At 43.7% G+C, this 14852-nt stretch overlaps 1 protein-coding gene across 1 annotated transcript in view; it reads left to right on the top strand.

The window, feature by feature from the left end:
• The window catches only part of ELMO1 (engulfment and cell motility 1), a 404818-nt gene that overhangs the window by 299317 nt on the left and 90649 nt on the right, over positions 1 to 14852 (top strand).

The following is a 14852-nucleotide window of genomic DNA, read 5'->3' as shown; positions in this document are numbered from 1 at the left end:
CTCTCAGATGAAATCCCACTGGCTGTGTGACCTTGGGGCCACATGGCTTCGCGCATTAGATAGAATGACAGTACCTGCCTTGTTGGGTTACCACGAAGACCAACTGAGCTCATAGCATGTAAAACTCTTCATGCTTGGCATACAATAAGTGCGCAACAGTGAAGAGCTCTCTGTGTTAATGGGGGACCAAAAAAAAAAAAAAACAACTTCTGCCTAAGATCACCCCAGACCCAAAGTCCCCTAGCAAGCATGCAGGGATGGGGGACAGGTTAAAAATCTGATTGTCTTTTCTCTTTTTTCATCCTGTTTTATTCTTGGAAAGGCTAATATTTGGAAATAGCTGGCATACCTTATTAATCCCTAAAAAAAAAAAAAAGCATCTACTCGGGTAGCAGTTGGCAGTTAGATTTCATCAGTCACTCGAGGTTATGGATTAAGTCACTGATCTTTTTACCCTTCGAGCTAATTAGCCTTTGGACAAACACAGCTAGTCACAGAAGCCAAGCACAGCTGACCAAACATATTTCAAAGAGTAAATTCAGTGGGTAAATAACACCGAGCTTAGATCTCTCTGTAATACTGCTTTTCGGAGCCCTTGGAATCTCAATGATCTTTCCTTCCCAAGTAGAGTTGGAAAGTGGGGTGTTTACACCCTTCAAAGCAGCAGGAAAAATGGAACTAATTAAACCAGCTAACTCCTCCCTTCTCAACCCCCAACCCCATTTAAAATGATTTCTTCTCTTCTGTTCTCAAATAACTAGCCCGATTTGACTTGAAATGACAGCATATCATTTGGGACTCTTGTTTAACAGACAAGGGACATTTTCCTAGATCCCTAGCTGAACTGTAATTTTTTTCTCAATTTAATTTAATTACTACCACCTGTCAGGACTTCCTCACACCTCCACAGAGCACCTTAAACATTCATGTCTCACCTTGGTGTGAAGGTCTGTTAAGTACTTATAGATAATTATCATATCCTCTAGACAGTGTTTGCTTGGTAATACTCAGTATTTTCAGGCCTTTCATTCTTTGCTAAAGAAGACCTCTCTGGGTTGTCCTTTTCAAGCTCTTGTTCAGTTGAAATCATTTCTCACAAATAACAGAGACACAGTCTCACCTGTGAATCCTGGGTACTTGCAGGCAGATCCTCTCCCTGGGGCGTGGCCATCCCCTTGGCAGTGGCAGCTGGAATGGTGTGCCATCCTGGTGGCCAGCGCTATAGGGCAGGCCTCTCCCCGGGACTGTCTTGGCACAGGCAGCCTCACACTGTGCCTCCGTGATCCGAGTGACCACTGCGTGATCTGAGTTCTGGAGGAGAAGGGATTCCAGATTGAGTGACCGAGTCGGACATGGCACAACCACAGACCTAAGACCCTCAGGTGTGAGTTGTTGTTCTTGCGTTCGGGAACACGGGCAAAGCTCATCTCGCATTGTCATTTTGCATCGTCATCAATTTTCATTGCTTTGACAAAACATTTGTCAAGTGAATACTAAGTACCTAGCACTGTACTTGGTAAGCAGAAGGAATCCAAAAAGAATACAATCTAGACTTTTCTCTCAGGGATCTTAGAAAACAATGAAAAGCTTACAAGATAGGAAACCACATTGAACAGTATCGTCTAGTTACTAACAGAATCGTCAGCCTCAGGTGGACTGGGTTCTAGGCCGCCATTCGGTACACTTGCCAAAACATCTCCTGGTGAGGAGCACTGCCCCCCACCCTCGCACAGGCTTTCTCGAACCAATTACCACACCTGACACCCAAGTGGCGTCTGTTTAAATGAATTATGATAACAAGTTTATTACACAGAATGAACTTTACGTGTCTATGATGAGAAAAATGACCAAGAAGGTAGTAGGACAATATATAGCACATGATCCCTGGAGAGAGTGTGTGTGTGTGTGCGTGCATGCGCGTGTGTGGGTGTGTTTTAGGTGTATGCATATATTTGTGTGTGTTTGCATATGTGTACGAAAAGTCAGGAAAATGAATAAGACAACAAGAAGAATGAGTGATGCTGAAGATCGAAACGGGGGAACACAGAGAACTTGTACTTTTAATGATATTTTATTTAAAATGATATTCTTCTGTATATATTTTACCGAAAGTATGCACTGATTTTTATATTTATTTTAATTTAATCAAAGTGAATTCTTGAAAAATATAGATCTTGATCAAATATGAATCAAAATCAAAACCCCTCGCAATATTATCAATACAGAAAAAGCATGTTTACTCTTGACTTTAATCATTAGAGAAATATAATTTAGAGTTTGTTTTGGAAATATTTAAAGTAGTGATTCTTCTTTGGTGCACATTATAACCTGCTGACTATTTTAAAAATTGTGACCCCCCCCCCAGCCTCGGGATCACCCCAACTTTATAAACCAGAATCACAAGCAAGGCTTAATTAAGTGTGTTTAAAAACAACACACACACACACATACCACCAACACTAATAGCAGCTTACTCAGGCGATTCTGATGTGTACCAAGTTAAAGCGTAGATCTCGAGAGGAAATGAAAAATGACTTAAACTAACCCATGGTCATTAACATCCTAGGTTAAACTTCCTGTGAAAAGATAAAATTCTTAAATTGGATTAAAAAAACAATATACAATCGTATTCTACTCTCAAAACAATCACCTAAGTAAATGATAGAAGAAAAATTTTAAGGAAAATTATAGCACACGAATAGGCAGAAAAGAATTTTAGAATGGCAGTATGGACAACAAAGAAGAAATTAAGTCAAAAAGCTTTAAATAGAACAAAGAATCATTTCATAGATACGATACTCAAACTAAAATAAAAATAGAATAGCCATGTTCTAGAATCTTTATTCACAGCATATCAATATTAACCAAAGAAAAAGAAAAAGCTAGAAATATGTGAAAAAATGGACAAAAATATAGCTGGGATAAAACATCATTGTATTCTTACTATATTATGCTTCATTGCATTATTACTATATTATGCTTCAAACAGAACATAAAATATTTTAATGTAATTAATGGCAACCAATAGGTACATATTGATTTGGCACCTTACACTGAAAGTACACCTTCTTTTCAAGAATCCAGGCAACTTTAAAAAAAAAAAAATGTGTCACATTGCCAAAGGTTCTTAATAAATTCTGAAAGTAACAGGCTTCTAAATAACTGCTGAATCTCAGAGGAAATCAAAGCTACTATTAGAGGCTATTTAGAAAATGGTGACAGTGAAATCATGGCATGACAAAACTTACAAGATACAGCCCAAACTGTCCTCAAATGGCACATCCGTAGCCCTAAAAACAATTATTTTCATAGAAAGAATGAAAATAATGAACTAAGGATTAATTCAAGAGAAAAAGTAATAAGAACAAAGAAGGCAAAAGAAAAATAGAACCTAAAATAATGAACTGGAAAATAGAGAAATAATAGAATCAGTTTGGGAACCCAAGAATTATTTCTATTAAATAACTGATAACCACTGACAATTTTATCAAAGAAAATATAGAGGACATATGAATTAACAAGTTTATAATTGAAAATAATATGAAAACGAGCATGGAGGTGACCAAAACATTATTAATAAATTTGATGGATGCCAGTATGCTAATAAACCAGATAAAGATCAGTACACAGTTAACTTTATATATATATAAAGCTTGGTTATTTATATATAAAATAAATAAATATATATGGGACAAAAATATATAAATTGCCAGTCTTGAAAATGATGATATGTATCAAGAACTTAAAAAATTTTATGATCTTTGACCTTCTTATTCCAAATCAAGTAGTTTATCACAAGGAAATCAGAAATATGGAAAAATATTCCCTCATAGGAGACGCAGTTTGTGAAGACTAAAAGGAGTGTGCTTCTGATGTTCATTGGGGGAAAATGCAAAAAATAGAATGATTTCATCTGGAAAGAACATGCAATTGTGAACTGAAATCGTTCTGGAAGCTGCACCACAAGTTAACTCTTACTGTTTGAGTGTAGGGATTACCGATGACCTTTATCTTCCTCAGTGTATTTTTGTGTATCTTCCAACCATTCTCCAATGAGAGTACAATCTTTTATAATTAGACGATAAAATTCCTAAAGTAAAAGGAGGCATTGTTATATAAAATAATAGAAAATATTTAACAGGAAATGCACATACAAAAAAGCATGTGTGCATAACATATCGAGACTCAGGATGCCACAAAACTCTCATGTTTACGGGGAAGTTTGTGACTTTTTAGTCCCTTGAAGGGGTTACGGATGAGAGGTGGAGGTAGAAGGCACTAGCTAAGGCATGCTGTCTTTCCAAAACCTGGAAAGAGATCTTTGGTGTCCATCATGGCCTTTTATCATGAATCCCTAGGAAGTCAGCTGTTCTTTGCCAGATACTTGACTCTTTACCAGGACACCTCTTACCTGGACACTGGATTCTGTTCCTCCTTTCTCGCCGTCCTTTCTTTCTGTGCAACCGAACTTCCGAAAGTGATCTGGACCCTCTGGCCCTTTACCAGCCACACAAAGTTTGGCCAACACTCCCCCTAGTGGCAGTTTAATGAATCTCTTAAAATGACTTACCCAAGAGACAGGGCTGAAACCTAACGGCCTGCTGGGTTAAATGAGTCACCTGTTAATGAGACACCTTAGGAGTGTGGCTCAGAAATATGTATTTATTCCTTTGTGAACAAGTATCCCAGGTGATTAAAATATTCAAGTGTAGGATCTATTGACCTAGGTGATAATATCCCTGAATGTTGTAGGAAAGAGAGGCAATCTGACAAATTCTTATAAACTAACTTAGTATTAATTTCCAAAAAGAATGGAGGCCAGAGGTATCTGTGTTAATTTCCCACAGTGAACGCTAGTGATGATGCTAGCTGCTTCTTTTGTTCCTTCTGCTACCTTCAAATATATGACAATATTTAGGGAATGTTATTAACCGATGTTACCCCAGTACATTTAATTTCAAAAAGTGAGTTATACCTGGGCATTGCATTGCTGCTTTACTATTCTCTATTTATATTTCTAAGTAGCCTCCATATCTTAGATTTTCTTCTCCAGTTTCTAGACATTTGGAACAGCCTGCTGCTCTAATCGGCATACTGCTTCTCACGTTTCCCAGATGGTTAATGGCTCTCAAATAAAACTGGCCCTAGCGCTGACTGCTGTTTCTATTCTGGTCCCTTTTGTAAAGTAATTTGTTTCATGGCCCAAGTTTCTTTTCATGGATCTCTGTAGTCTTTGGTGATCTCTTTTCACTTCTTTGTTTGAAACTGTCCAGTGGCACATTAATTCGTTGATGTGAATCATACAGGCAGGGGGAGGAGAGCTGAACGTTCATGTTAATATCAGGACATTACCCAAATCATGTGTCACTGACATGTGAAGTTTTAGAGAACAGGTTTGTCATCGTTATCGATCGAGGGAGGAAATGGCCTCCTCGTTGTGGAACCCCGTGCTGGTGGCTTCCCTCACTGCTGCTGCTTCAGAAAGGAATATCCTTGTCACATGAAAGAGAGTTACTGGGGGCACGGTATATAGGAACCAAGTTTTCAGAGCTCCCACACGGAAAACCCGTGTCAGTGCTACACAAAGGATTCCAAATATAAATATCCTTCGAGCCGACCCACAGATTTTGGTTAGATTCCCATTTCGCGAGTCGTTTCCAAGATGCATACAGTTAGGTCATATAAAAGGTGACATTAAAACCCATGCTGGCAGAATGCCACTGGGCATGACTCCTCCAATAATGGATGGCTGGACGTAGGCAAGATAATGTAAGATGTGGACGGGGTTGCATTCTGAAAGGAAGGCAGCCAGAGGTCCCGAGTTAACAGAGTTGCAGGAAAAATATGGCTCTATTACACCTAGCGTTTTCCTCTTTTCCTTCAAAGTCTGCCCGAGATGATTTGGCAGAGTCTGAAAATAAATGAACTGTATTCGTTTTTTTCTTCAGGGCTTCGCTTTGAAGGGATTCTGTAAGGGGAAAAAAAAAAATAGAATACGAATGCAGTCAGTATGGGGGGATCGAGACGTGGAAATGTAAGCGTTCGGTCCAGCTCTGGGTATTTAACAGCCCAGGCTCCTTGTGCGGGGAGATATGCCTGGTTCTAATTAAGGTCGTACCATGCAGGCAAATGGGATGCTTCAAAGAGATGCTAATTATCTGCTAGGTAATACAGAGATGATGTTCTGAATGGGTTTTCGTAGCATTCGAACCTTTCCACTCTCATCTTTACACGTCAACATATAACGATAGGGATTAGGATTTTTTTATAGCAACTCAATTCCAATTTTTAGTACTAACTAGGGAGAGGATGCTCTGCGGGTATAGCGTTTATGTTGACCCTTGCTTTTCACGTTTTATTTTAGCCACAGAATCCTTATTTTAAGCAGAGTGGACCTCTGCCTCTGAAGCCCATGCAGGTGCAACTGTGTGATTGAATTGAAGCTGGGCATCTCAGAGGGCCCCCCACTGAGCCTTTATGTCAGCGCCTCCCTCCGTCACTTCTCCCCATGGCCCAGGTGGGAAACAGTCTTCTAGAAGAGAGAGCCAGTTTACTACTTTATAACCCTGGGATGGGGAGCAAACGCCTTTAATTATCCATTCATTCTTTGATGGGACCATATTTATTCAGTGCCAGTTATAAGCCAGGCCCTGTTCTGGGCACTGAGGATGCAGCAGTGAATAGGAAAGACCAAGAGCCTGCTTTGCAGGGACACAATGAGGGGACACCCAGGCAACCAGGGGGTGGTCGGTGCTCTGAAGTTAGGCCCAGAGAGGGGACTAATGTAGGGAGGATGTCAGCTAAGGCCTGCCGAAGACACAAATCTAGAGCTTAGGGGAGTGCGTTTCGGGCAGAGAAAGCCCCCGAGTTCCTAAGACAGGGTTTGGGGCATGTCCGACAGGCAGGCGGGGCAGGCAGCTGGGCCCTGGATGTGGGTGCTGGGCTGGGGCAGGCAGAGAGGTCCCAATAAGCAAACCCGTTTCCAGAGAGGCTAGCAAGCCGTGATGGAAATTCCATAGTTCACATTTTATTTTCAATTTGCTTTTAATCATGGTTTAATTATTTATCATTAAGCGATTTATGATTAAGCTCTTTATATTTTTATTCCATTGACTTCCCAAAAGCTTTGAGGTAACTCACGTATATGGTGTCTAAACACAGGTCCATTCAAATAAAAGCTCAAGACCATGTAGAAGGAGAATGAGTTAATAGGTAATGACAGTGAGAATAAACATGTAGTTCTGTGTTTCCTCAGGGCCAGAGAACCAAAGAAAAAAGAAGAAAATGACGGCTTACATAATTCTAATTAGTTAAAAAGGAAGGCTACCCGTTCTTAAGGGAAGAAAATTCTAAAATAAATTCTAAACATAATGTATTCCATTGGGCCTTATATAAGAATCATCAATAATTCTCTATGTGAATATTGAATATCTAATATATACAAACTGTTGATACTCCAGGGAATACAAACCTTAATCAGATATAAATTCTACCTTCCAGGAGCTTGTAGTCTACTAGGTATATAACAAACGTGCAAAAATCATGTGTGTGTGTGTGTGTGTGTGTGTGTGTGTGTGTGTGTGTACATATATGATTAATTATCAGAGTATCTAGAAATGAGCTGTCATGGAACTTTCTGTCAATCACAGGTGTAGCATTAAAGCCTGACCCTGGATTTATTTCACAGTTGGGGAAAAAGTTAAAGTAGCCTGTCAAATTTATAGCTTTTCCGTAATCCAAGGACTTAACACACAGCACCCAGGGGTGAGGCAGCGAGGCAGGCCCATCCTCCCCTGCTCTAACATCTCCCATGCAGGAGCCGGTCCTGGGTCAGTTCGAAGGGGATTCTTTGCCAGGAGCCTGTCAGGCAGGTGTTCTGCATTGTTGACTTAGAGGCCTTTGTACTTTGGATATCAGATGCGTAACATGTGCAGGTGACAAACCGACATTGTTATGAACATTGTGCATTTAGGGGGTTAAAATGTATGTTCAGTCATCGAAGTAATTCAAGTTTATGGGTGCAAATAGAAAATGGAGGCATCACAAGAGGAAACACGCCCTTAATTCATCCATCCAAAGAAAAGCACTGGTAGCCCCGTGGTCTGTGTCCTGTCGGACACGTCCTGTGTGCGGGGAGAGGGTCCCGCCGTCTCGACTGTTTCGGAGCCCTTCCTTCTCACCTCTTTACACTTCCAGACGAGCTGTTCCATGCCGTCGTTCGTAACTGCTACGTGGCGCTTTAGCGAGTAACTGTATGGTAATTGACTTAACCAGTTTTCTAGAGTTGACACGTAGGTTGTTCCTGATTTTTCACCAGTAGAATCAGTGTTGAGGCAAATATTCTTTAAAATGCACCTCTCACTTTTACAATTTGATGTTAATTTCTTTCTAGAAGTGGAAGGAACGGTGTTTCCCGGTTAACTATCCTGGTTCTAAGTCACATGCACACCCAGAGCGTTTGCTTAAGATCTTTGCTCACTGACCGACTGCAGGTAACACTAAGATCTCCTTTCTGCAGGAGGAAGTGGGGCACCAAGGCAGCGAATAACTCCCCGAATCTTAGATCCTCGTTTGTTTTTCCTTTCTTCCCATTGGAGCCTCATTAACTTCCCGAAACCAGTAACCCGAGCTAGGTGCGGACAGCGTTTTTGGCTCCTTCTGGTTACTCAACTCACCACATCCAAGTCGTTGCCAAGTTTAAGATCTGCCTCCTAAACACCGTCCTGAGTCTGCCTGCTGCCTCCTGCTTACTTCATCTGGCACTGATCACTGGCCCTGGGCCCCCGTGGAATGTCCTAAACGCTCTCTTCTCCCTTGGGTTCGGCTCACCCTCTGGTCTATCTCCCACATTTTAGTTCAGCATAAGTCTGATGATGCCATGCTCTGCCTCAAAATTTGTGCTGGCTCCATCTTGCTTTCTAGACAAAATTCAAACCGACGGCTTAGCATACAGGCCTCTGTTTCTGGATCGAGTCACCTGGGCTGGGTCCTGAGAATCTGTATGTTTTGATCCCCCCCTGAGATCTCAGTGTGAGCAACTTCGTGAGTCTCGCGATGGCCACTTGGGAAACACGGGTCTGCATGGGACCACTTCAGAGAGTTCGCCAGCTCCGGCTGGAATCTTCCCTTAGCCACGGCTTAAAATTATCCAGCACAACGTGATTATTTTAGGAAAACTTTCAAAAGCGTTCCGCCAAAGAGCAGCAGGTTTGCAAGTGTAGATTAGAAAATTGTTTCTGTTTAGGGAGCCTGATTTAATTACGTGACACCACGTTGAAGCGACGAAAGCTTTCCTGCCCAGTCAGGATTTTCCGCTTCTCCGCTAAGGTGGACCAGGTAGTTGAAATTAGACACTGGCTCGGGAGGCTGCCCCACGCTTCACTGGGTCGAAGTTCAAGGGTCAAGCACTGAGCCTGAGGGGCCAGAGGGTATTTAGTTTAAGACTTATTAAAGCACTATGTTAAACTCTTTTTTTCAAGGAAGACATTTAAATTTTAGGTTCCTCGAAGAAAAGGCTCAAAGGACTTGAGGAGGGAGTGAAGTTAATGTGTCTTAAAAACAGCAAGGCAGTCGGCGTGCCTGGCGGGCAGTGACAGGGACCAGGGTGGTGGGACTCTGTGTCGGAAGTCTAGCGGGGGCCGGCTTTGCAGGGTCTTGTAGGCCGCTGTGAGGACTTTGGCTCTTGTTATGAGTGAGATAGGGAACCCTTGGCAGGTCATGAGCACAGGAGCGACATGACCAGACAGGTTTTAAAGGACCACTGTGACTACAGGGAAGTCACAGTGACATGAGGCAGGTTGAGGAGGACAGGGGAGGAGTGATGACTCTGACTAAGGGGAAAGGGTGGGAGGTGGTAAGGAGCCAATAAGATACGCTAACCGGATATGATAGATTGGGCAGGGACGGGGGAGAATGAGTGAGGTCAAGGGTGACTCTGAGTTTTGATGCCATTTGTGGAGATGAGGGACGCTGGGGAAGAACAGGTTGAGGAAGAAAGAGTTGAGTTCGCACCTGTTGGATGAGAGATGCCTAAATACTTCCAAGCACAGACGTGGAAGGTGCAGCAGATGCATCTGGATCCAAAGAAGAGGTCGGGCCTGGAGATGGAATTTGGGAGTCACCCGCACATGCAGGGTCCTAGATCAGGTCACCTAGACGGGAGCAGAGATAGAGAAGAGGTGCAAGGACCACACCCAGGGCACTCCCCACAGTTACAGATCAGGAAGACGAGAAAAACTCAACAAGAGAGAGGAAGAAGGAGATTCCAGGAGGTGGGAAGTATGCAAACGACAACCAAAAAAAATAAAAGTAGTATGAACGCCAAGAGAAGAAAGACTCTTTTAGGAAGCGGCGGTAATCATCTGTTTCGAATGCTGTTGTCCATTGAAGACTGTGAATCATCTATCAGACTGGGCCTTGTAGAGGTCATCGGCACCCATGATAAGAGCAATTTTAGCTCTGAGTCACTGCCTGATTAGAGAAGTTCTTTTGTGATTGGTTTTAGTTTCTTAGTGAAGTGAGAATCAAAGCTATTTGATAAGAACTAAGGAGGAAGAGGGGGGGCCCTTCGGTTTGAGGAGAAGCTTGGAGGAGTGAATCGACTAGGAAAGAACTTTGGGATTCCCAGGAGACAGAACCTAGAACTCACTCCGTTAGTTAAGGTCGTAGGTTGAAAACGAGGCCAGGTAACATCATCGCTTGCTTCTCTCCAGTTCCTTTCAGCTGGTTAGGTGGGTGGAGACAGAGAATAGGATTTAAGGAAGATCGGTATTTTGCTAGGCAAATGTGGAGGGAAGAGGCGATGGAGATTTAGGGGTGAGCGTAAGGGCCCGCTTATAGTTCTGATGGAATAGAAGTTAGGTAACGATGGAAGCGAAGACATAAACGGGGTGACGGACGAAGGAAAGGTGGAAATGTCAAAAGCCACAATAGGTTCAGAGAGGTTTTGGAATGGGGATACGAGAGAGAGCGAGTTGGAAATATGAGATAGGGGTCGTAAACCTGAGCCTTTGGCAGTGGTTCTGTATCAGCGAGGACAGTGTTTAGGGCACAGTCACAGCAGAAGGAGGTTTAGGGAAGCGTAAGGAACAAGAGCGTAATGAACCGAGGAAGGAACGCATCCGAGAAGCCGGCGTCGTATGGATTATCCCTGAGGATATTGAAATTGCTAAGAATGGAAACAGAATGGTGTCGAAGAAAGGAAAAAAATTCTTCAATAAATGGTGGGCGTGACCAAGAGGACAGCAGGTAGCACGAGGAAGGGAAGCGCGGAGCAGTCCGATGGCAGCCCCTCAGGAGCTGGGCGGGGGTGGGTGTAGGAAGAACTGTGGTCCAGAAGTTGCAAGGAGGAGCAGGAAGGACAGCCTCCCCAACCTGCAAGGTCAGGAGTTCCGAAGGGTAGGAGAAAAACCTCGAGAGAGTCGCGAGAAAAACAATCTAGAAAGTCGGCCAGATTTCCATCCGGGCAAGAAAGAGAAACAAATACTTGGAGAAGACACAGGGGGATGATGATCTCCGGGGTCCCAAGGACACAGTGGCAAGGTCTGGTGATGGAGAGAGGGCTGGCCAGGCCTCCAGGCCGATTCGGGGAGACGCAGAACCTTTGAGAATGTGTGTCTGTGAGAGTCTGTGTGATGGGGCGGGAGCTGGAGCCACAGGCTCAGACTAGCTACGGAGGTGCCCAGGAATGGCAGGCGTGACAGGCTGATTCTGGCGGGGCCTTCGGGAGGATGCCAGACTCAGTACTAAATGTAGTAACTCGTTGTGCCTTGTCCCTCTACTGGTTCTCACGATGGGGTGAAAAAGGCGAGAGGAGGGAAGGTAGACATTGCCCTAGGAGCCCAGATGCTCTGAGAACTCCTGGGAGGGAAATCATCCTCCAGGGCTCAGGGGCTTTGCCTGAATGTACTTAGCGATTACTAGCTTGGTTCAAGGCTTCGACAAGTACTGTTTTCATGGGGAACACTTTACATTGACGCTAGAAAAGGGCTGGCGCCATCCTCTCCTCGGAAACAAGGCTGAAGGTGCTTAAATCGCTTTGGCTCCCGTTCGGGAAGATCACAGTTGGTGAGAAATCAGCATCGCCGAGAACATAACTTGGAAGTGATGTTTTTCTTCGCTCACCACAAGACACTTTGGACTTGGGAAACTCAGGCTGCCAGAGAAGTAGCTAATGGGTAAGGACAATGGGGACTTGCTTTAACTAATGAGTTCCTACCGTTTTTTCCAACGTTACAATCAAACCTATACCCTGCTCATTATTTACTTATTATAAGTTCCTCTCTCTTGCTTTTCCCATTTCAAAGTAGTCATTGAAAAATTGCCCAACTGATGATTTTTATGTAGTTAGAACACATTTTTGATGATAGTCTTTCCAACAGCTGCATTAAAGCTTTGCCACTACAGCCTGTCACAGGATGGCTTCACTTGGTATTCTTAAAATCTAATTAGTTTTCTTTTACGCCTGGGTGCATTTTTTGAGCTGTAATATAAAACTTGTTGGATACTGTGACCTTTTTCCTATATGCAATCTAGAGGATTTCAGAATCATTCTTGATAAACATATAATAATACATTGATCTGAAGGCACTTGGGTCTAAAATTACTTCTTGGATATAAAAGAGAACAAAATTCCTCATTTTGAAAGTTACCAACTTTATTTTCTTTTAAAAAGAGAGATGAAAACAAATTCAGAATTTGAAGAGAATTACAGATTTTTGTTCTACCTGTTCCTGGATCAAAATATGTATAGCCTTAAGGACGGTCTGGACAAGGGAAGGGTTTTAGAAAAGGAACAGATATTGAGACAGATAAATCAAATCAAGTACCTATTTATGCATCAGGCGCTAAGAGATTAAGATATAAAAATGAAAAAGGGATCTTGTCTCAAGCACTGAATGACCTAACAATGGAGACAGACACACTCACCAGTAACCCTGTTCATTTCCATTAGACTTAAGTAGAGGATGTGAGAACAGTTTATCCTCTGGGGTGGGGGGTGGGGAGTGGAGGGAAGACGAGGTAGGGGATGGAGGGGGAGAGGAGCTAGGAACCTACAAAGAACAGAGGATATTTGAATTAAACTGTGGAAGATAATTAAGAATGTGCCATACAGTGTGGGTAGGAGTTGGTTGGGGTCGTCAGAGAGGAAGTCCAAGGACAAGGCAAGAGCCTGGGCACAGTATTGGAGGCATAAATAAGGTAGCTTGTGGGACCATGGGGAGGACGCAAGGGGCAAACAGAAGTCCAGTGGTGGATTGGGATCTTACAGGTGTGAGGGCTCTGACTGAGGTTCCGGGTGCCCTACCGTTGACAGATTTAGGGAGAACAACAAGATGGGCACGTGTCCAAGACATTGTGGAGAACGCTCATTTGTATTTGTTACCCGGAAGCGTTCAGAAATCAAATCATGGTACTGTAGTGTGGAACTGGGCATGTTCCTTCCATGAGTCTAAATAAGTCATCTGGGGGTGTTTTCATTAAAGAAGGCTTTACACCCGCTCGGTGTTGTTTCTTTGAGTACATTTACTTGGGAATTTGTTCTTAAAAATGGATTCTCCATCTTTCGGGGAATGGGGAATAGATTCTCCATCTAAGAGAATTAAAGGAGATAAGATGATTTAGAGAAAGAAATGGAAGATTTGAACCAGGAGAGGTGGGGTTCATTTGCTAGCGTGTGAGCAGTTAGGAGCTGCGTGACTCGAGTTCATTCCTTTCGCGGCGTGGGGAGGACCGATGAGTGAGCTGTTCTGAGACATAAGGGAACTCGTGACATAACCGGAAAGCCCTTTGGTGTGCCCGTAAAGCACAATGGACGTGGGAGCTGGTGGTCCTGCTGATCTCTCAGCTGGGAGCTCCGCTTTGTTAAAGCCCCAGGGAGGATGAACTGAGAGGATAGGTCTTTAACTTTGGGTCCAGAAACATGTCTCGCCTGCTGTACTTGTAAAAATGTTGAAGCTCGGGAGCCACCTGGAGAATTTCCAACTCAGGAGGCCTGAATAGGGATAGGTTTAGGAATTTGCTTTTTTAACCAACACTCCATGTGATTCCAAGGAAGGTGATCCAAGGAGACCATTTTTGCAGAAACTGTCCCAAAAGACCTTAAAAGATATATGCGTCCGGCAAAATTGGGCCAGAAAGTGCCACGCCTATTAATAAACCCTTGGGTTCTTACGTTCCAAGAAAAAGTGCACGTACCCCTTGGGCTTCTGATGGCCCATTTGACAGCTGAAGTTTGCCTCGCTCTCGTGCCCCAAATCAAGAAGGCGCTCGCCTTTTCGAAGTCCTGTGGTTGTGCCAGGGTAGAAGATGGAAGACTCCAGGACTCTGCCGGCCTCCGAGCACAGGCTCCGGCCCGAGGCTGCTGCGGATCCTTCCATTGAGCTGGCCCTTTGCTGGCAGCAGAGTCCCTGCTGATGACCTGCCTTCCAGTGACACCCCTCCTTCCCGTTTCTCCGCTGGCTCTGCCCCAAGGGCATCTGCCATTGGTGGTGGAAGGTGCTCTAAGCATTCGGCCTGAACCTCGATTCTCGTACTCAGCACTTCTGTGACCCCCAGCAGTCCCCTGACTTGCCGAGTTTCCATTCAGCAACCATACATGAGGACGGCACCCCCAGCCAGCCGCACGGCGGTGAAGATGAAGCGAGATGCTGCGTGAGGTCCACGGGAGCTCCACAGAAGCCGTGTGTTCACACTCCTCTGAGCAGCAGCAGCGTCCTCGGAAAGGCTGCCTGGGAACCAGCAAGGTTCCGAGTGTTAGGCATGGCGTCAAGAGCGGAAAACAGCTTTAAAATTTTCTCTGCAAGTCTATTGGCTTCTGAACAAAAATGGTCAGTTTGGATTGAAACATTTAA

Source organism: Pteropus alecto, unplaced genomic scaffold (assembly GCF_000325575.1).
Source record: "Pteropus alecto unplaced genomic scaffold, ASM32557v1 scaffold21, whole genome shotgun sequence".
In the NCBI taxonomy this organism is placed as follows: Eukaryota; Metazoa; Chordata; class Mammalia; order Chiroptera; family Pteropodidae; genus Pteropus; species Pteropus alecto.
Note: the sequence above shows the minus strand (reverse complement) of the source record. Positions and strands in the feature narration are given on the sequence as shown.